We start from the raw sequence: 23,981 nt of genomic DNA on the forward strand, positions 1-23,981 counted from the left end.
TCTAAAGAAGCATTTATCAGTTTTGATGCAAGCAAGAGTAATTCAATTTAAAGCCCAGAGTGCTAACTATAAATACATAGGACGTTAATATATTTTTAGAAGAAAGTGTAGTAGCTATTGTGTATGTTTCGGGCATGACGTCACTTCTATACACAAGTACATGTTATACAAGTACATGTTCTGTTGTTATTTCAACAAGCCCAATAAGCCCACAGAAGGTGTTTTTGCCTTTGTGATGTGAAGTCAACCCCTTCTAGAGAAATATGCATCTGATATCCAAAAAAATGGCTTCAACTGCAGTTACCTATTGTCACACACAGACGAAGACAGAGACGGAGGGAAGTATAATATAAAAGTGGTAAGTTTATTTGAACAGCAGGTAAGTAGCAAACAGCAATATGGTTGGTTGTAACGAAGGGTAATCTTATCTGAACAGTCCTTGTGCACAGGTAGCAATGTCCGTGGAAACAGATGGGAGAATCAGCGTCCATAGGGATAGAGGAGAACCAGGGAGTGCAATCTGTAGACCAGACGATGAGTGAGTGAGCGGACTGGGTATATATAGGGTGTGGTAAGTGAAGTCAGGTGAGTGAGATCAGAAGTTAGGTGATCCGGAACGAGTGGGTGGTTCTTCAGAGGGTGTGTCCAGTGTGGGTGACTGGGGTGATACTCTGACACCTATCGCTGTACGACATGTATACTAGTGGCTATGGGGAGTTAGGTCCAATCAAGTTTCCCAAAGCCTCAGCCATGTTTTATAAACTAAGGGAAGATGGCTTGTGACCACCTTGTGGACTCCATTTGTCAACTATAATTCTGTCAATTTTGGTGATAGAGTAGAATGAGGACAATTCTAGAGGTTCAAAGACCTCTTGAATTGTAAAAAAGGGCCATGTTGGAATGTGTAAAGCAAAAATCGTCTTTACTGGAATAAAGTTACAGGAGTGGCTTTGTAAAATATAAGCACATTTTCAGTTTAACAGAAAACTAATGATGAAGCATGATGATCTTATTTTGTATGTTATTTATGACATTTTTGTGACACGTTTTTTTGAAGTTTGTACATGTAATATACTTATCTTTTTGTTTGTTTCCCATAGTGTCAACATTCTTATAGAAATGTATAGCAACCACCTTACTTAAATGTACAATGAAAATGCAACTAATTTAAATTTTTCTTTGTGCACAAAAAGTTTTCTCATGGCTTCAATGGTGCAATCGAACCACTGATGTCACATGGATTATTTTATCAATGTCCTTACTACCTTTGTCCTTGAACGTGGTAGTTGCGTTGCTGTCTATGCAGGGTCAGAAAGCTCTCGGATTTGATCAGAAATATCTTAATATGTGTTCTGAAGATTAATGAAGGTCTTAGGGGTTTGGAACATTATGAGGGTAATTAATGACAGAATTTTCATTTTTTGGTGAGTGAGTGACCCAAAACGATGGCCCTCTTTTCTCCACATGGGGAATTAGCTCAAATGGTAGAGCGCTCGCTTAGCATGCGAGAGGTAGCGGGATCGATGCCCGCATTCTCCAAGCATTTCTATTTATACACCATATTCTAATTATATATTCTGTGCCATTACAGTACAACTGGAATGCCTACACAACCTTTTGAGGCTTGTTGGTGCTGAAAAAGCTCTTCAGTTTGGGTCCGGCTCACATGTGGTGCCAAAACACCAACATAGGTCCCACGGAGATTTGAACTCGGATCGCTGGATTCAGAGTCCTGAGTGCTAACCATTACACCATGGAACCTCTGGTGAGCTGCGGGTTGCCCGTTAGAGTGTGGAATAAAAGCCACTCCCCCGGAACATAATGGTGGAGGGGTGGTAGAGGGGTTTGTGTTTAACACTACATCCCCCTTAAAACTCTAGAAGTTGTATACCATGTTAGTAGTATCACATGGTTTAGCTTCTTCAAATTGAATCAACACAAATCTAAAGAAGCTTCCACCAGTTTTGACGCAAGCAAGAGTAATTCAATTTAAAGCCCAGAGTGCTAACTATAAATACATAGGATGTTAATATATTTGTAGAAGAGGACAGCGTAGTGGCTGTCGTTTATGTTTCGGGCATGACATCACTTCTATACACAAGTACATGTTATACAAGTACATGTTCCGTTGTTAGCCCAATAAGTCTACAAAAGGTGTTTTCAGACAACCAATCTAGTCTACAAAAGCTCCAGAAGAAGTCAACCAAGAAAGAATTCTGAAATATGCATCTGATATCCAAAAAAATGGCTTCAACTGCAGTCACCTAGAGCTGTACGACATGTACTAGTGGCTATAAGGAGTTAGAGCCAATTAAGTTTCCCAACACCTCAGCCATGTTTAAAAAACTAAGGGAAGATGGCTTCCAGGTAACCTTGTGGACTCATCCAATCGTTAACTATAATTCTGTCAATTTTGGTGAATTTTCATTTTTTGGTAAGTGAGCAACCCAAAATAATAGACCTCTTTCATCCACATGGGGAATTAGCTCAAATGGTAGAGCGTTCGCTTAGCATGCGAGAGGTAGCAGGATCAATACCCGCATTCTCCAAGCGTTTCTATTTATACACCATACTCTAAATATGGATTCTAAACATGGAACCTCTTGTGAGCTGAGGTTTGCCCATTAGAGTGTGGAATAAAAGCCACTCCTCCGGAACATAATAGTAGAGGGGTTTGTGTTTAATCCTACTTACCCCTTAAAACTCTAGAAGTTGTATACCATGTTAGTAGTATCACATGGTTCAGCTTCTTCAAATTGAACCAACACAAGTCTAAAGAAGCATTTATCAGTTTTGACGCAAGCAAGGATAATTCAATTTAAAGCCCAGAGTGCTAACTATAAATACATAGGACGTTAATGTATTTTTAGAAGAAGACAGCGCAGTGGCTGTCGTGTATGTTTCGGGCATGACGTCACTTCTATACACAAGTACATGTTCTGTTGTTATTTCAACAAGCCCAATAAGCCCACAGAAGGTGTTTTTTGCCTTTATTGTGATAGACCACAATCTGGTCTACAAAAGCTCTAGAACAAGTCAACCTCTTCTAGAGAAATATGCATCTGATATCCAAAAAATGGCTTCAACTGCAGTTACCTATCGCTGTACGACATGTATACTAGTGGCTATGGGGAGTTAGGTCCAATCAAGTGTCCCAAAGCCTCAGCCATGTTTTAAAAACAAAGGGAAGATGGCTTCCAAGTAATCTTGTGGACTCATCCATTTGTCAACCATAATTGTCAATTTTGGTGATAGAGTAGAATGAGGACAATTCTAGAGGTTCAAAGACCTCTTGAATTGTAAAAAGGGGTCATGTTGGAATGTGTAAAGCAAAAATCGTCTTTACTGGAATAAAGTTACAGGAGTGGCTTTGTAAAATATCAGCACATTTTCAGTTTAACAGAAAACTAATGATGAAGCATGATGAACTTATTTTGTATGTTATTTATGACATTTTTTGGGACATGTTTTTGTGAAGTTTGTACATGTAATATACTTATCTTGTTATTTGTTTCCCGTAGTGTCAAAATTCTTATAGAAATGTATAGCAACCACCTTATTTAAATGTTCAATGAAAGATGCAACTAATTTAAAGTTTTCTTTGTGCACAAAAAGTTTTCTCATGGCTTCAATGGTGTAATTGAACCACTGATGTCACATGGATTATTTTATCAATGTCCTTACTACCTTTGTCCTTGAATGTGGTAGTTGCGTTGCTGTCTATGCAGGGTCAGAGAGCTCTCGGATTTGATCAGAAATATCTTAATATTTGTTCTGAAGATTAATGAAGGTCTTAGGGGTTTGGAACATTATGAGGGTAATTAATGACAGAATTTTCATTTTTTGGTGAGTGAGTGACCCAAAAACGATGGCCCTCTTTTCTCCACACGGGGAATTAGCTCAAATGGTAGAGCGCTCGCTTAGCATGCGAGAGGTAGCGGGATCGATGCCCGCATTCTCCAAGCGTTTCTATTATACACCATATTCTAATTATATATTCTGTGCCATTACAGTACAAATGGAATCCCTACACAACCTTTTGAGGCTTGTTGGTGCCAAGAAAAGCTCTTCAGTTTGGGTCCTGCTCACATGTGGTGCCAAAACCACCAAAGGTCCCACCGAGATTTGAACTCGGATCGCTGGATTCAGAGTCCAGAGTGCTAACCATTACACCATGGAACCTCCTGGGGGCTGTGGTTTACCCACTAGGCTGTGGAATAAAAGCCACTCCCCTGAAACATAAAAGAGGAGAGGTGATAGGGGGTTTGGTGTTTAAGCCTATTTTCCCCTTAAAGCTGTACAGGTTGTATACTATGTCAGTAGTACCACATGGTTCAGCTTCAAATTTAATAAATCTAAATCTAAAAAAGCCTTCATCAGTTTTCTTGACGCAAGCAAGGATAATTTGATTTGAAAAGTCTAGTGTGCTATGTATAAACGCATAGAAACGTAATATATTTTTAGAAGAGGACAGCGTAGTGGCTGTAGAAAGAAGAGCAGTTTGTCAAGAACAGCTGTCTGATCGAAAGCCTCTATCAATTCCTATCTGGCTAAACATGTTATTGAATCAGGGATTGTTAGATTTTTAGGCTTATTTACTCCTAAACTAAACTGTTCTAGGGTAAATTTACCGAAAATCCTGGGTTGGTTTTAACACCAACGTTCAATATGACAGATTAAGACAAAACTAAACAACAGAGCCAATGTGAGCACCTGATGGCTACTTTAGTCACAAACCTCACTTCTTACACGTAAATCTTTTGCTTGTGAAATCTGAAGTGCATAAACTTCTCCCTAACCAGTTCACAGCAGTGACAGAAAATAATCTTTTCCAACAAGTTTAAAGTGTTTTTTACCCTTTATGATATATATTTTTTTACCTTTATAAAGCCATTTTTGTTTAGAAGTGTGCATTATCTTTTGTGTCAAATTCTTATATTCTTATAAATTCTTAGTCAATTAGAATAATAAGACATTTTAGCCTGTTACCAAACAAATACAATCATTATCAACAAAATACCTGCACCTAAGTTGGCATTTAGATGTATTTATACACTCTTTAATTCAGGACATGAATGGATTTAACCTGCAGTTATAAAAGCAGAAATAATGTTTTGATATTTTAATCCTAAAACATTGAATACTGGTATTTGAAATTACATATATAAAAAAAAGGTACTTTAAATGTGAAATTAAAACCGCCAGTAGGTGGCAACAAGTCACTGTTACTAACTCATTGCGATTAAATTGAATCATTTAAACAGTTGATTTATTCAGGAACGAAACACTGTAATGTTTTGCTAGCGAAATTGAGCAAAAACAGGCAATATGGTGTCTAAAAAGCACGTCTCTTAATATTAAGTTCTAGTTTATTGAACTGTCAAAAAATGACACTGTGTGATATTAACTATACTAAATGAAATAAATAAACATTTTCTGCCCCAATATCTTGAATTTTGGGATCATTCTAAATGCATTTTATTAGACTGAATCATGCAGTGAAAGAACACATTCTAAATGAACACACACAGTCAGTCTAGGTCAGTGGTTCTCAAAGTGGGGGGCGAGCCCGCCAGGGGGGGCGCACGAGTATTGCAGGGGGGGCGCGGGCCATCAGCAGAAAATAAATATAAAAACGTAAACAGCCAAAGGACGTAACGAATGGGAGATGGATCGGTGTGTGAAAGAAAACCATAGATGAATTCGCACAGACCCAGGCAGGTGCTGGTCATTCAAAAGCTCAATGCAGGGCTTCAAAGTTAAAATTATTTGCAACTTTGTCGCGTCCAGCAGAGATGTCACTGACACTGCGCTCCGCTGAACTGCGGCATTCTAGCGCCTCAGTCTCGGTATACTGTACAAATCGGCATACATTCACAAATGATAACTCAGCGGCTCAGTTCAGCTCATGCAGGGGCGTAATTTCCACTTGGGGCTTTTCAAAATCCTGTTTGTGTCCTCCCACTTTCAAATGGTTTTGTAAAAGTAATGTCTTGTATTGTAGAATGCACGCTCAGCGCCGCTGATTCGCGCGATCCTTAAAACGAAACCAAAAGTAAAACGCGCAAGCGCATTCAAAAGCAATTTTAATACCCCACGTTTACAGAGCGAATACCCAATGCGCGCAAATTAGGCTACATAACATATCTAGGCTGTTATTAGTATGTGGGCTATGATAAGTTGTATAGTTGTCTATAGCTCTGTATCATGGTGGGAAAATTCGGTCTATTTGCACTTTGAATATTGAAAGAGTAGCCTACCTACTTTGATTATGGCTGCATTTATTGTCTATAGGACTAAGAAAGAACTGTGTTGTTTATTTTTTTGTTATTTATACTGTAGATTCTTTAAAAATGCAGTGGCTGCCTCTAATTTAAATGGCTGTACTTATAATAGAGAAAATAAACATCTTGTTCATGTACTCATATTTTCATTAATTCCTGTCCCTTGTTTAAGGCGTAAAATAAATATATAAAAAAAGGCTTTCAGAATCAGCCCATTTGCTTGTAAAACATCTGCAATCAGAATCAGCCATAAAGAATCAAGTCCGGCACATTAATAAAAATAAATTGGGTGCTCCTATATTTTTTTGGTACTCCTAACTTTTTGAAGTTGGGAGCACCAGTGCTACCAAGTAAAAAAGTTCATTTCAAGCCCTGCTATGCCTTAGGACAGCATGAAACCTACAAAATAAAAAAATAAAAAAATAAATAAATAAAATAACATAGAGAATTATAATAATAACAGTTATTCTCCCTGTGCTATTTTTTTATATTTCAAGTGTTACATGTGTTTTTCTCCTGTAGCTTTTTTTTTTTTTAACTAAGAAAGCATTCATTTTTCATTAAGTTTAGTAAAATCATTTATTAGTCTTAGGTGGGATAGGTATTTTTTTGGGGGGGCGCCTGATTTTTTAAAAGGTTTAAAGGGGGGCGCAACCAAAAAAGTTTGAGAACCACTGGTCTAGGTAGTGTTTAAGCACTCATAAACTTACAATAAGGGAATTCGAAGGATCTGCCAAAACTCCAGGGTTTCAGCCTATTCTGAACGCTTCTGATTAGCCACTGCATTCCTAAACACAACAGAATCGTGTGTGATTGGTTATGAGTAAGGCTGTAAAAAATACAATATAATGTAATTTAAGCAGGTCTAGATTTAATAGAGCAACCAAATCTTTTCATTTAATTTTAATTTTCACTAGTTTCATGTTTCAAGTATTATAGTTTTATTGAAAAACCAGAGGACCCCCCAAGTATATATTTTTTGGGTATTATGGGGAGGTCCCCCCTCAATTTGAAAACTGATTTTAACTCTTAAGATATTCCATTTATTTTCCTAATGTCTTTAAGGCAGTGGTGATGACTGAGAACATGTATCACTGAAAGTAAGTTTTGCTGCATTTTATGTATTTTTCAAAATGCATGGCATACAACATACTAATTTTGATAATTCAGGTCATTTAACTGTATTATAGTGTTGTGCATATATGTATAGTGTTTGTATTCCACATGTAAAAAGCTTTAATACATTTTATGTTTTTACATCCACTTATGTCTGTGAACTGTGAATACTTAAAAAAAGCTAATTCTCATATTAGCCCTCCAATATAAACTTTTTAATTTGAAACTATTTAATTCCTAAAGCATGTGCTGTTTCATTGGATGTGAAAAAAACATCAGTTTTTTGGGAGCACACCTTCATCTCCCTGAATGTGCAACCCCAAAATGACACAACTCTTTTCCCCCACATGGGGAATTAGCTCAAATGGTAGAGCGCTCGCTTAGCATGCGAGAGGTAGCGGGATCGATGCCCGCATTCTCCAAGCATTCTATTTTTATTTATAATACAGCATATCCTATTTATAATAGCTGGGGCTTTTAACTGCTAATTTTAACCTGTGAGAAACTTTTCTGGTCAATAGCGATACTGACAAGGATCAGTGCACATTTACTGAGAATTTCAGGCAGCTGACAAAGACCAGTGCACATGTCAACTACAGCCCCCCAAAAAGGGTGCAATTAAACTGAACTACCACCAGATGGCACTTCTGCCACATATTAACACACCAAATCTAATATTAGCAGGTAACTACCCATCCTCCATACATTTTTATTAATTGTACTGCAGCTTAAAGCTCAAACAATAGAAGTTTTTAAAATTGTGATCATATTGACTTTTGTCTTAAAAATATCTTGGCTGTGGTTATGGTTACGCTGTTTACACTTATTTTTAGGTTTAAAGGTTTTAATGAGAGTAAATCCATACAAAAAGATGGGGATACACATGGCAGATGAAGAAAGAAGAGAAAACCCAACAAGTTTGTATTTTTAATGCTCAATCCCTCCCAAATCCCTCCATTGTGCATGATGCAGCATGGATTTTAAGATTTTACAAAGTTTCTTCCCCAATGTATTCCCCAATTATCTCTTTGTAGTTTTGTCTTATGTAAATAAAAATGTTCCAAATAATTACTCAGTTTCAATACAAGAATGTAGTCAGCCGCGCTTCGCTTGTTTTTTTTTTTCACATGTGTGAAAGCACAAGCTGCCAAACTATGATAGACAGGTTGTCTGTAAATGGTGTACAATGTCTTTCCATCTCTTTTCAATCCCTTTTTCCTTCACAACAAACATCAAATACAAATATTACGCATATTCCATACAATCTTTCCTTTTAAAACACCATAATTCGTACACGTTACACAGATAGCGTCTCTTAGCCCATGCTGATAAAACATCTAGGTTTGTATGGCCCCTGCTCTGTGCATTTGAAAAGCTCCCCTCTTGCTGGAGAACAAAGAGAAAGCTGACCAATCTCATCTAGCTTCACAAAGCGGAAACAAAAGGACACAAAACAAGAGCTTTGACCAACCCCAACACGGCAGCAAATATTTCAGCTTCCTGGTGCCAAGTGTACGGTTCACTGTCCGGTCACATGAATCTGTCAGTTTAGCACGTCTAAAGCAGCAATCAGCACCTCGCTCCTGTGTGGATGCCACAGCTCGAGGCCCCAAACATTGCCTGGCTCATTATTCCCCGTGGAAGGTCACGGCCCTGCCCGTCAGACCGGAACTTGCTCACTAATTAAGCACGCTGTTTTGGCACTGGACGTGTCATGTCTGTAGGGCGCTTTATTGGGATTAAGGCTGCTCATGTTCACTTTTCATAAACGGGCAGCTGAGCAGATTTACACAAGGGCCTCCTTTCTTAAAACGAGTGGAATCTTAAACCCCTGTTATATTCTACAAAGCATAAGCCAAGTATGATGCCGGTTGCTTTAAACGCTGTCATGCTGAAAAGACACAGTCTAGTGTTATAGCGCAGATCTGTTGACGATGCTCCGCCACACAGGGAGAAACACGAGGGAAGAGATGTTTCTCTTGTTAGAGGCACACAATGTCTGGTGTGATGTGCCCCTCGAATCCCCTAGCATCTGGAAATGTATCCTGTTATTGATTCCATCTCCTCTCTCTCTGCAGCTGCGCACAAGCGAGACCTGCCAATTATGTAGGCCCACAAGCTTGGCCTAGTTAGTACAGTGCAGGTTACAGAGCTATTGAGACTGAATAATACATTCTAAGACTGTTGTACAGACAATAATAAGTGTATTGCGTGCCACAATATGTCATATTCATATGTAGACTAGCCTGATATATTACAAACAATGTTTTAGATCATTAAAAGGATTCTGTTATCATTTACTCTCTTCAAAATTTCCAAAATTTCCATACAATGAAAGTCAATGGGGTTCAATACAACATTTTGAATGACATGAGACTGACTAATTGATGACATAATTGTTATTTCTGGATGAACTATCCCTTTATGTGCTAATTTAGTATGACTATTATTATCCACTTCAGTGAGCGCAACCATTTGAAAATGTTATGGGTTTCTGGTCTCATCCATGTCATATTATAGCTGTACAAAACAGCTTGTTTTGCTTGATATTGCAAATTATTGTGCGGAACCCAGCCAAAAAAAATGTGTATTTTGCCCCCAAATACCTATAAATTTTTAGCTTTAAGTATCAATTGGGCAGGTTTTGTTGTGAAAACCTGGCAACCCTGCCTATAGCGGCCAATTAACTGGAAGTCTCACCCATAATCTTACTTCCAAAATAAGGTCGATACTATTACGGTTTTGATTTTTATTTTATATTAGCGTTTGTTTTTATATTTTCGATTTGCTGATGTGTTTTGTCATTTTTATTAGTTTTTGCTATTTTGATAATATTTAGTTGTTGTTTTTTTTTGCTTTAATCTTAGTTTTGTAGAAGGTTTGCACTTACATCAGGATTTGCTCAGTTACCTGGATGCACAGCCAGACTCAGATGTAAACAACAGCATTGATTGCATGGTTAATGTACAACTAAACACGTTGTTCTGCTAATTTATGCTGTCTAAACCACAGAAGAAATGTGTAGAAGCTGTTAAAGCATATGAAGAAAGACTTAGAAAGCAGGAAAGGGCACAATTTTGACAAACTACAGTTAAAAGGTGGTAAAGATCAGTGTTGGGTGTAACGCGTTACTTTGTAACGCGTTACTGTAATAATATTACTTTTTTCAGTAACTAGTAGTGTAAGGCATTACTCGTCTGAAAATTGTAATATTATTACAGTTTTCCCGAGCTAGTTACTTGCGTTACATTTGCCAGTAGCACCTTCATCACACTCAAGGCACACGACAACACAGAGAACAGAAGGGAAGGGGAGGGGGGCGCGAATGGAACAGTGATTGGTCTAGGTTTGGCACGAGGTATCATTAAATTACCATCACCGATTGGTCGACACCCGGCAGCCAGCAGCAGAGCGGCACTTGCAAATAGAGACCTGTAAACCCGCGGGACCCAACGCAACAGAGTGCGGCGCGGGACAAAACTTGATGGACAAGTGCGTGTGCTGGTGCGAGCGGGTAGAGAGTCGTGTGTGTGTGTGTGTGTGTGTGTGCGCGGGATGCGGGGAAATAAAATGATTCGCGGGACTCCCGCAATATAGAAATATCTAAACATAAAATATCTAAAAAAATAATAATAATGTCATTCATCTACTGCACAAAAACAGCAAGAACAACATATATGATTAGAAAGAGCAAGAATAGGCAGTTTCGATTTAAAACTTGTTTTGCAACATGAGCAATGTAGCCATCTGCTGATTTTTGGAACGCATCGCCAATCAATGGTGTTTAAGATAGAATTCACTCACTGCTCAAAAGTTTTGAACAGTGCTGAATATTGCGTGCTTACGAATCACAACACACGTAGACCTTTATGAAAGATTAATTGTGCATAATATCCATTGTTATAAGAGCTTTATGAGATCGCGTATGCACTGGATGCACGCAGTATAGGTCATGCTTTTTTGTTCAGAATAACATTTTTTTGTGTAAGAAAAAAAAATGTAACTAGTAATATAACTAGTAATATAACTAGTTACTTTCTCCAGGGAGTAATAAAGTAAAGTAAGGCATTACTATTTTTGAGAGTAATATGTAATATGTAATATATTACTTTTTTGAGTAACTAACCCCAACACTGGTAAAGATACATAAGAGCAGTATTAATTAAGATATTATTAGCCTAATATTTCACCTACCTGACTGGAATGATAAGAACAAACACGAATGTTGTTTGGCCAACCTCAAACGCCTTCTTTCCTCAGACAGTCTTTTGGACTCTTCTGCTTGATTTGTTATAACTTTTGTTATAACCAAATGTTTTTCCCGTCTGACCGATTAGTACAGCCCAAAACATGACAATAACTGACCATTTTCAGCAGCAATAATCCACAAAATTTGCACGTTTTGTTCGGTTCAGTGGCATTGTTGACATTCGGTCCGCCAATATGACAGATTGATGACTTGAGTAAAAACCAAACACTAACGTTACATGTGACATGTCGTTCCAAACCTTAAAAGCTTCGTTCGTCTTCGGAACACAATTTAAGATATTTTGGATGAAAACCTGGAGCTTTGTGGCTGTCCCATTTACTGCCAGGTAAATAACACTGCCAATGCCCAGAAAAGTATGAAAAACGTTGTCAAAACAGTCCATCTACCATCAGTGGTTCAACCATAATTTCGAAGCCATGAGAATACTTTTTGTACGCAAAGAAAAAATAACGACTTTATTTAACAGCTCGCGTCCTTTGCGCCACTTTGGATAGTAATTGTAGCGTAAATAAACGTAAAAAACGTAATCGCGTGATGCAGCTGACAGAGAGCAGCTTGAGCTGTTTGCATCCAGGGATCCAAAATGGCGCTGCGGTGGTCAAAGGTATGGAGGAGGCGAATTGTAGATGTCATTATTTTAGTTTTCTTTGCGTCCAAAAAGTATTCTTGTGGCATCGTAAAATTATGGTTGAATCACTGATGGCAGATGGACTATTTTGACGACGACAGTGTTCCCCTACTATTATCCCCAACGGCCCCCCCCCGGCCCCCCTTGAACGTCAAGTTCATTTTATTTTCGATATAGCGCCAGATCACAATAGAAGTCATTTAAGGTTATCTTTCCTATAGAACAGGTCTATACATTGTTCTTTTATTAAACCAAATTGCCTTATGTTATTTATCTTATTTACACAAATATGTCATTTCTGTCTCTACATGGTCGCGCGTTTACAATGTTTCCTCCACGAAAACACGGTCTGGATGGCGGACTTCATTCATAAAAACCGAATTTACTATAGCGCGGAATGCCACTGAATCGTCGATTTTTGGATTAATAAATCAAAAGTTGGTCACTTAATTCAAATCGCGATATGGACTAGTGTCTGAAAACTGAAATGCAAAAAGACCGTTTCAATATGAATCCTGCATGTTCCGTTTGCCTCTGTATGTATGAATGGTGGAGACGTGTTTTTTTTTACTACACGCATACTGAAGCACGCCTGATTCTCCCTTTCACCGTTTCATTTGAGAAAGCATCATATACTGAACACACAGAAACTTCACAGCAACCTGTCAAAATAAAAGTACGTTTAACATGTAACAGAACAATATTAGTCTTGTATTACTTTTGTACAGTATAATGTAGGTGTTTATATATTCCTATTTAAATAATTTACATAAAACAATATATATGATAAAAAAATATTACAACAAGATTAACCACTTAATTGTAGAAAAAAAAAACTACAATTATTATTTAAACGTTTTAAACTGAATATAATTGTTCTTCAATGTATTGATTTTAACAGTAAACCTCTGTTTGTTTGCCAAAAATTAAAAGGGTTTATTTTTCATTTGATTAAAAATAAATAAATGTTTATGCTTTCATTTGATTATCAGAAAAATTAAAACACACAAGAATTTCTAAAAAAAAAAAAAAAAGAAAAAAAAGGAAAAAAAAGAAAATAAAAAAGATTGTAGAGCCCTATTGTTCAAAATGTTAAAATAGAGAGTTTTGGACTTATTTTTTCAATAAAATAAATGTTTTCATTATTACACAAAGTAGGCTAAAGTAGTGAGGCTGTACAGACATATTTTGCTGAGCAAGCACCTGCTTTACCTTCACTTAGTTGATGTAACTGATTTAGTATATGAAACACAATGGCGATATTAGGTTATCAGAGAGTGAATCCGTGAGTGAATGTATTCAAATTCTGAATTAATTATAGTCTAGAAAGTGCGCTCCTGTTGCAATCACTGGAAAGCTGTCACTCATACATTACTGTAGTATATCGCAATCTCACAAAGTTAATAAAAATTAATAAAATAACCTTTACACTGTACAATTCATCTCTTATTTACATCATGTCTACACTTTCTTTGTTTTAATGAGAGAGTTCGCGGACGTGTAGAAATCAGCAGAACTGAAACCGGCACTTTGAGTGGCGAGTGGATTGTAACATAGCCGCCTCTGATTGGCCACTGCGATCATCAATTCATCAGATATGTCTGTGATTGGCTATTGAATGCTGTTTCTCCACATACGACCAGTGGATGAAAAATTCACAAAACGGTGGTTGTCGGTCAGGAAGATTAACCGAAATGAGCATCCATAAGTAAAACATCTTTCGAATCTGTAAAGATTCGAGAAGTTTGTTGTGTGCGCTCACAATAATTACAAAAAATACTGCGGAGATGACGAATCAGTGTCGCTGACTTCATCTAAGCCCAAAACAAAGAAGCACTAGTGTATCAATTAATTATTAAAATGTTAACGCAGCGTTCTTACTGTTTTTTCCCTGATACATTCATTATTATTACTTACTTTGCTGCGGCAAGCTTTATGCGTGCACTTGAGCACTTATTAGTCTATGAAGAAAATAAAATGCTTATCGTGTCGCCTAATGCTTTTAAAAATAAAGACTACTAGTTGACCAAAAAAATCTTTAGTCGAGGGCAGCCCTAGTTTTTTATTTCCAATTATTAGTTTTAGTTCTTCAGCTTGTTTCAGTGACCGTTTTTAGTGTTTTTCACAGTCTTAAGCCTTCTGAGTGTTAAAGCACTAAAGCCAACAGCCCATAAAGCCCACCCTCAGTGTCATCTACTGACAGCGGTCTGTTGAGCTTTGCATTCTTCTTCAATGATGTGGCCTCCTATGAGGCTTCTGAACCTCATTTCAACATGAGATACAAAGAATGGCTGTTGTGAATATATGTTTTATATACAGATTCCTACTTTTGTGCCAGGAGTCATCTACAAAGAAATGTGCAATAAAAAGGCATTTGAAGTGATATAAAAGCATCTTGAACCGCAGGCTTCATGGTTTACCTGTAATGTTTTGACTATGAGAGCATATAATTGGTTATGCTCCAAATTGTTACTATAATAAAAGATTAAATAGCTTAAGTGTAAACATGTTGAAGGCAGTGTTTAGACTGGTTCGTGCTGTAGTGTTTCATATTGTGCCTAGATGGCACTCTTCCCCTAGATTGTCTAGTAATTGGCCTTTTGTTTTCAAGCTATCTTCTGAATTGGGTCAAGTCAAAACGGTACAAAGGTCAGTTTGGAATTGTTTGTAGAAAACCTAGACAGGTAGGCCTTGTCTCTTGTCTCTCTGGTCTAATCTTGTTCCCCAAAAATGAATCTCAGCTTTTGTCAAGAATCCCATAATGTAATTTGTTTTCAATTTTTTGAAAATTGTAGAGACCGTCCCTAGAGATGTTACCCAATGATATCTATTTCTAGCAAGGTTAAGGCTAGAGGCTGTCTTACTCTTGCCCTTGTGTTCTCATGGTTTTATATTCCCATTCCTCTCATTATGTAAACAGTGATCATGTTGCACCAACTTCCCTATGTATCTACACTGATAAAATGTGATGATTTTTTCCACTATTGGAGGTTCTAGCTCTAACCGTGGTTCTAAAGTTTTTAGGAAATATATTATGCTTTCACATATTAGGCACATCTGGGAGTGAATATCTCTTTCTCAGAACTCCTTCAGTATTTTATTTCAGCCCCCCTCATACAGCACACACAGTTAACAGAAGTTGGCAGCGATCTTTATGCCAGTCTTTATGGGTCCTTCACCACTCTTAGCATGGAGTCAGGTGTGGTTCAAGAAAAACCAGGAAACCAGTTGTTGACTAAGGCAGCTGTGTCTGCAGTTGTGGCCCCTACCAGACTCCCACTGTGACTTAGCATGGATTAGCTGGAACGGTCTTTCCCACAGCTCACACGCCGTGCACAGCCCAGGCCAGATGTGCCTGTGAAAATCATTCATCACACTCTGTGCTCTCGTTTTCAGCCATTTTATCTTTTTGTTTGGAGGGCGTTTGACGTGAAGAACAAAAGGGCTGGTCACTTTCCGCTTCGTTCTCATTTATTTATTTGTTTTCGTCTCTTGGCAGCCATGTTGAAAAAAGTTGAGATGATTAGGTCTGTTATGCTGTCAGTCCATCGGAAAATGGGAACGAGGTTTGGAATTGGGGTTGGGGGATGATGACTGAAAGGAAGAGTGAGGAAGGCAGAGAGAGGGCTGAGGTCATCACAGGATGTTCGGCACATAAATTATCATTAATCTCTAGCTGACTCCACCCCTAATGTCTGTCTTTTCCCCTCTCTTCTCTTGGCGTTTCTCTGTTTCCATATGAAGAGTGGGAATGCGGCATGCTTTATGAAACAAATTTAATAGAGTGCTGGTGCTCTGGGCTTTTTATTCTACATTTATCAGATGCATTTCGAGCCCCAAATTAAATAATGAACTGCGACAGGTTGCTAATATTAAAACAAATATAAGATTGTCTGTTAGCTGCAGCTGAGATGCGTCCTCTCCTCCTCACAAAGTGATTGGCACTAAAGTAATATTTAAAAGTCTTATAGAAAGTTGTTTGAGGAAGAGTATGAATTAAAATTTATTGTTGTCTATTACAAATATTATGTATATTCATTAGGTCATCTCGTATAATCTAAACATTGACAAAATGTGCTTATATTTGTTTATTTAAAACATATATAAGCATTTTATATGCTTATGCAAGTCTCACAATGCACTGGACAAACTGGTAACACTTTAGATTAGGGAACACTATTAACTAATCACCTGTTGCTTATTAGCATTGATATTAGCATATTGGCTGATTATTAGTACTTATAAAGCCCATTTTAATGCCTTATTCTGCATTCTAGAATAGATCCCCTAACCCTACCCCATATTTAAACTACCCCATACTTTATATATATATATATATATATATATATATATATATATATATATATATGCTATATTAATAAGCAGCAATTAGGAGTTTACTGAGGGAAAACATTTAGTTAATATAGAGGGTTTGCACTTACGTCATGGTTTGTTCAGTTACCCGGTTGCGGGGCCATATTGGGGATAGTCGGATGTAAACAGCAGCATGGATTGCACGGTTAATGTACTACTGAATGCATTGTTGTGCTAATTTATGCTGTCTAAACCACGGAAAAAATATGTGGAAGCTGTTAAATCGTATAGAGAAGGACTTAGTAAGCAGGAAAGGGTGCCATATTTTGACAAACTAAAGTTAATATTTGCTGAAGATGCGTATGAGTAGTATTAATTAAGATATTAGCGTAATATTTCACCTACCTGACCGGAAATTAATAGAACAAACACGAATGTTGTCAAGATTCACAAGCTGTTAAATGTGGCTCAAATGTCTTGCGGTGATTTCCTGTTTAAATCGGAAATACATAAACACATCAAGGAAAACTGATCAAGCAAATCCATAATGTCTCAACATTCATTAACATCAAACATCTGAGTTGCAAATTTCTAATAATCACACAGCATAGAAAGGCCTTAATATATTAATATTTTTATCCTAACGCTGCAATGTGTTGCAGTTTTTGAGTGGAGGTTTTTTTGTTTATTTTCAGTTCAACGTAGAACACAACACAGTTAGACCACCTGTATTTATTAAAGATAGGTACTGTTTCTTTTCCAGGTTGTTTAGCTGTTTAAGAGCGTGTGTCTGAACTGCAGTCAAGATGTGGAAAAGGCCCTTGATCTCCTCATGAAGAGACTAAGGTATGCTGCTCAAGTACTGTTAGCGCAGTGCAGTATCATAAATACAAATGCTTTTTACTTTTCAGTCTTCTCTGTGAATTTATAGTGAACAATAAGAAAATAAGCCACTAGCTTTAAAGTTAAAACAACAAGAAAGATGCATAAATAGGATAGGAATGTCTTGAATCATTCTTAAAGAGAATGTGTCACAATACTCGTAAACACGTGGTGATTGACACAGAAGAGTAGAAATTGGTAAATAAAGTATTCTCATAGCTTCATAACAGTGTGGTTGAACCACTGATGTCACATGGACTATTTCATCGATGTCCTCACTACCTTTCTAGGCCTTGAATGTGTCAGCGTTGTTTTGCTGTCTATGCAGGGTCAGAAAGCTCTCGGATTTCATCAAAAATATTGTAATTTGTGTACTGAAGATATACAGTGCCTTGCGAAATTATTCATACCTTCAATGCAGCAGATTTTTTCTGAACTCTTCCCTAGATCATTGCCTTAACGCAAGTCTGTCACTGAGCTCTACAGACAGTTATCTTGACCTCAGGGCTTGGTTTTTGCTCTGATATGCATTTTCAGCTGTTAGACCTTTTCTGAGAGGTGTGTGCCTTTCTAAATCATACTCATTCAAATTAATCTGCCACAGTTTAACTCCACTCGAAGTGTAGTAACATCTAGAAGCAATATGAATGCTCCTGAGCTAAATTTCGAGTGTCCCAGAAAAGGGTATGAATACTTATGCAACAGGATCTTTTCAGTTTTTTATTTTTAATAAATTTGCACAAATGTTAAAAACCTATTTTTTGCTTTGCCATTATGGAGTAGGGAGTGTAGATTAACATAAGGCAGCAACATAACAAAATTTGAAAAAAATTAAGGGGTATGAATAATTTCGCAAGGCACTGTACAAAGGTCTTACGGGTTAGTAAATAATGACAGAATTTTCATTTGTGGGTGAACTAACCTTTTAACTTTTCTACTGCTGTTACGTAGGTGATGTTTTGAGGCAGAAACTGCGCAAGAATACAGCCATTATGGTAACTATTGATGTTTTGAAGTGTGTATCTGATGGTGCTACAATCATGGCTAATAGCAATTGTTTCAAACAATTAGAACAAATGACAGGTTAAGCACAATCAGTGTCTGTGCTCATGCCCTCTTTTTGTGATTGTAGGTGCTTTAAAATTTTGTATCGTCACACTAATCATCACCATTGTTAATCAGTGCGGTTTCTGAGTGGACATTTTACAGATCTGTGGCCAGAGAACAAAAGATCATCACCTCCTTTAATCCAGTAGATGGATCTCTTACAAGTCCTAACAGTATGTTTCCCAGAGTAGATGATTTGTCCTCCCTTGACTGATCTAGGATCTGTTTGTCATTCTTTATCTATCATCTAGCTCTGTATTTCAGTATTACCATCATTGCTTTCCTCAAGCAGGAATGATGTAAAGCCCACCTCTGCCCTCAGATAATAACACGTCACGATGATAGAACGTCCCGTTAAATAATAGGCAAGGTGTTATTACACGCTCTATCATCTGCTTGCTCAGAGGGGATTTTGTATACCTGTCAGGATGAAATAATGGGATTATTTTGAGAGACAATGTTTTCCCGCACAGGTGTCTTCCTATGCCAGTGTAGCGGACTTGTCTTGTACATGGAGACGGGGCTCATTTCAGCTTCCTGTCTGGTCTTTCATTTTCTTTCTTCCATTTTCCACTCCAAAAAGACTCAGGAGAAGCAGACCACTCTGAAATCAAAGGGAAAAGAGAGCGAGAGAGCTTTTGAGCAATCATTCTGGCGCTTCTACGTGACTGCCTCATTCTCTGGCTATTTCATGTCTGTGTAGCGGCTGTTAGCTTCATCTAAAGAACATCTGCCTTTGTCCTCCTCTTCAACAGTGGGGAAAATCTTGACTACACATCGCTTTGACAAGCACATATGGCTCACTGTGTTTCTGTCTAGCGATAGTGCCATATTGGATTTGTGATCTGGTATCTTTCAAGCATAATTAATAACAGTGTTTTTAGTATCGTTTTGATATAAATATAGGTGTTTTTATTTTTTTAAAGCTTCAGTAATTTTGTTATGTATTTTTACTATTGTAAAGTAGCATTTTTAGTAGCTGTAGATTTCTCTTTGTCTATATTGTGGATAGGACAATATTTGGTCGAGATACAATGATTTGAAAATCTGCATTCTGAGGGTGCAGAAGATCAAAATATTGAGAAAATCGCCTTTAAAGTTGTCCAAATGAAGTTCTTAGCTATGCATATTACTAATAAAAAATTAGGTTTTGATATATTTACAGTAGGAAATTAACAAAATATCTTTATGGAACATAAAGATGCTTAATATCCTAATGATTTTTTAATAAAAGAAAAATCGATAATTTTGACCCATACAATGTATTTTTGACTATTGCTACAATTATACCCGTGCTACTTAAGACTGGTTTTGTGGTCCAGGGTCACATATTGTTAGAACTCCAACCACTTCACCATTTGTATCAGTCAAGTAAGTCAAGTAAGTGTCATGACGGACACTCAAATCCACTATATTTTAAAAAATAATACTGTTTTTGTGTCACAGAATATAGACGTTTTTCCTGAACACGGAAGTAAGTCCGACTCTTAACTGAAAGAATGCTTTGCATTTCCGGTCTGCATTGTTTCTAGTCAAATTAGGGTATATTCCGAGCTAATAAACTAATGTTAAAACCTATTAAAATGTTTTTAAAAAGCTCATGGCTCCATAGCGCCATCACTTGGCAATGTCGCAATGACCGTCATTTGTCAGTGCCTCACTTTAACGAGTGTAGATGACACGAAGCAGCGGACGTTAGCTTCATTAAAAACAGATGGACACTATTTGAATGGGTTTCTATGGAAACCGGAACAGAAAAGCATTCAATCTGACGTTAGAATTCGTAATGGCGGCGTTCATCGTTTACTCAGGAAAAAGGTCTATAGTTGTAAGAGTTTTCTTTAGGCGGTTAGACTTAAAATATGCAGTGTGCTAATAAAGGTAATGTCTATTTGAAAATTTGCTTCAATCTTTTAGGAGATGTAAGCTTTAGGGCTTCAGCCGCCGTTCAGCGCTCATGAACCCGCCGAGAGCAGCCTTACCTCGGCCAGATCTTCTAGAATTTGCCACTTGCTTAACTTGTGGTTAAACATGAGATATCATTTGTTTTGGGTAAATCTAACAGGCAGCCTTTGGTCTCATTAATCTATTATTTGTTTCAGAGCAAATAATTTTGACTGAGGTCTGCCTTTGTACTTTTGACTGAATTGCATAGCAACTTTTGTGATGGCTGTTGTTGTTGTTGTTTATATAATTTATAATAATTTATATACATAATAGTAGTATTTAATAATAGTATTTTGTGTTGAGAAACGGTGCATGTGTTTGTGATGGTGATTTTAGTTACATTGTTCCGCCATTAGATGGTGACAGGAGACTGTTTTTATGAGTGCATCAGCAGTAAAGACTTTTATATTGAAAGAGACTGAAACACGGTTGTAAACAAGGAAGTTATTTTTACTTTCAACACTTTGTAAGACGCAGCCAACAAATGCACTGAGCAGCACTGTCATCAGAAATCACCCTTAACAGATGAAAGGATAGTACAACAAAGATATCGCTTTCCTCAATGGACATTCAAACTAATGTTTTATTGTGAATATGAGATCAAGCTTAAGAATGAATGCTGTGCCAGATGCAGATAATGACACTTAATCAGACCTTCTCTCTCATAATATTCTACATAACAGTGAGCTTTTAATACAGTAATACAATAAGCTTTCAATGAAGAAACTCAACATTTTTTTTTTACTAGTTCAAAAGTGACGGTCTTTACACACTTGTGCCATTGAACTGTTGTATAAGTGCAATGTCACACTCGTAGCCATGCGATGTGGCTGTATATTAGCACTTATAATATTACTCAAATAACCCTAATCTGTAAGTGCATTTTCAGTGTTTTTTAAAAGTCAAATAAGGAAATGAAATAGTGAAGAAAGTACTGAGTTAAAATATTCATTATAATTTAAGATGTATTGTTGCATCGCTGTGGTATAAACACAGTGATTTTTGGTGTTCTGTTTATACTCATTTAAACCCAGAATGAAATGCACTGAAGTGCAAATAATGGCATCTGTTGTAAGGCATCATTTTCATTCCATTGCTTGTCATTTTGCTGTGCTTTTTTGTCTCTTATCCATCAGCTTAATTTGTTTTATTTAGTCCATGACGAGCTCAACAGCGTTCCTCCCCTCCCCACTTCCAGGCTTGATTTCAGAATCATTTGCTCACGGATTGACGCAGGACAGGTTGAATTGCTGTTGAGAGAGGCTTTCACAAGCTCTGTAATTGAAGTAATTATAGGTTCCATCTGCTCCATGTTGAACAATGCTCTGTAAACATTGTCACAAGTGAAATTATGCGAGACAAGCATGAGATCAAGTGCACATGGATGCGACTACTTCTTTTTAAATCTGCCAGAAGCATCCAAAAATGGTCATTTCAATATGATTTGCAATTCTGATTTGTGCTGTTCCCATTTACCTGCAATGCTGCTATTGTTGGTGTTGATTGGATAGGCAATTTTGATGCTTATACGCTGTGATAAAAGCATACCCATTTACCTATACATTATCTCTAGTTTTCGACTGAGAGTGGGAAATATGCATAAGAAAAATGCTCCTTTCATCCTTTGAATAGGCTCAAATGGTTTGCAATTTGCCTAATTCGATTTGCTCTTCTGTTAAAATGCTGAAGGAAATTGGACTTTGTAAGAGTACGCTAGAGAAATACATAATTTCAATAACGCTGTGCATAGCATGCATGCTTCAGGACGGTTCCAGAGTCTGGATATATATACAGTAGTCAACATCTGAAGTGGATCAAAACCTTATTTCTAAGGTCCTTAGACATGAACATAAACTTCCATATATCAGTAAATAATAAGTGAATAAAATTCAATTATTATCTTTTAAAATCAGTGTCTTTATTTACTATAGCTGTAAATCAGGACAAAAAAAAGTTTTTTCCAATGGCTTTACCTTTATCTGATGGAAAAAACCACCATCATAAGTTTTGTTGCTTATTGAGTGCAGTTTTTGGACGCGCCATGGGGATTTAAAGGAAATGTGTTTAAAACTGTTATGTACAAGGCCATATCTGGTGTGCGGCTTTCTCAGATGGCTGTAGCGGGGTCTCTCATCTCCTTTACATCTGGATTCCATCAGATTAATGTTACGGCTTGTTAAAATCACACATTTCCTCCACAAGGCCGCTGATTCGTATTAGGAGGAGAAACTGGGACAAAGAAGTTTCTTATATTTCTGCAAGCCTGATGTTATAATCCTGTATTTGTGTCTTTGAATTTAAGGTTCAATCGTTCGATGTAGCGTGATCCTCATACTGCTGGCTTTATAGACCGTGAACGTTATCTGACGCAGAGACACTTTATTTGTGCCTTTGGTGAATTTAAACACACAATGGGCTCCATTGACGATCGAGGAAACAAAACAGATAAGCGTAGACTATCATCTTTGTGATCCTCTGTTTGATCATAGCAAATTTACGACTGTTTTACTTGGAGCGTGTTTTTTAAAAAGCCCAGCTGCATTTCGAATAAATTTAGAAAGTGAAAAGAGATCTTTCATGGTGTTCCGTTCTGACAAATAATAAATTGCCTTGATACACTAAAAGCCTCATCAGCCCTCGTTCAATGGCTCTTGGTTTAATTATCTGGGTCAATGACATGTAAGAGTGTCCGTGATGGAGAAGGAAAATCTAGTTTAAAACATGTGCCAAGTCCTTAAAAATTTTCTCTTTGTATGCATGCAGGTTTCCAGTGGTTTCAAAAAATATTTGTAAATATTTTAATTCTGTGACCCACTATAGTCATGTGGCGTAACCATCATGTAAAAAGTATTAACATATATACCTTGAATTAGGAGTGTGCGATATATATTGTCTACGATAATATCGTATCAACATGCGATTTGAAATCGAGTATATTGCAGTCCCTCCAGTTTTTCGCGATTCTGCGATCGCTGAATTTAATGCAAAATCAACAAAATGTCGCATTTTTTTGTGATCCTGCATAATTTGTCATTTAACCGCAAAATAATCGCAAAAAATGGTTATTCAAATATTTCAATAATAAAAAGATATATATATATATATATCATGTTGATAAAGACGCTCACGTGATGTCTGTGAGCTGTCTGTCTGCAGGGCTCGCAAGATCGATGTCCCGTGGGCTATTGTGTTTTTCAGTCGAGCTACCAAAATGTTTCACTGGCCTGCCGACCCGCTATCGTAAAGTAGAGGGCTTCTGTTGTTGCAAATGGAACGCCATAAAAGTTTTGAATTTGTTAAATAGTATAAGAAAAGTCTTAATTATAATTTTAAAAGTCAGCTAGGGACTGAAAGACGAATCTAAAGGCAATGATGTCATTGAATAAATATGAGCCCTGCACATTTCAAAGTCAAAACGCAGCACTGATGTCTT

The 23,981-nt window shown here is 37.2% G+C and overlaps 4 non-coding genes across 4 annotated transcripts; 3 read left to right on the top strand and 1 right to left on the bottom strand.

Moving 5' to 3' along the window:
• Positions 1-1,466: 1,466 nt before the first annotated feature.
• trnaa-agc (transfer RNA alanine (anticodon AGC)) lies at positions 1,467-1,539 on the top strand. Its single transcript has one exon. It is a non-coding gene; the product is annotated as a tRNA-Ala (tRNA).
• Positions 1,540-3,889: 2,350 nt separating this feature from the next.
• trnaa-agc (transfer RNA alanine (anticodon AGC)) lies at positions 3,890-3,962 on the top strand. Its single transcript has one exon. It is a non-coding gene; the product is annotated as a tRNA-Ala (tRNA).
• A 148-nt stretch (positions 3,963-4,110) lies between these two features.
• On the bottom strand, positions 4,111-4,182 carry trnaq-cug (transfer RNA glutamine (anticodon CUG)). The gene has a single exon. It is a non-coding gene; the product is annotated as a tRNA-Gln (tRNA).
• A 3,567-nt stretch (positions 4,183-7,749) lies between these two features.
• Positions 7,750-7,822, top strand: trnaa-agc (transfer RNA alanine (anticodon AGC)). Its single transcript has one exon. It is a non-coding gene; the product is annotated as a tRNA-Ala (tRNA).
• Positions 7,823-23,981: the final 16,159 nt, after the last annotated feature.

This window comes from Garra rufa, chromosome 5, assembly GCF_049309525.1.
Source record: "Garra rufa chromosome 5, GarRuf1.0, whole genome shotgun sequence".
Taxonomy (NCBI): domain Eukaryota; kingdom Metazoa; phylum Chordata; class Actinopteri; order Cypriniformes; family Cyprinidae; genus Garra; species Garra rufa.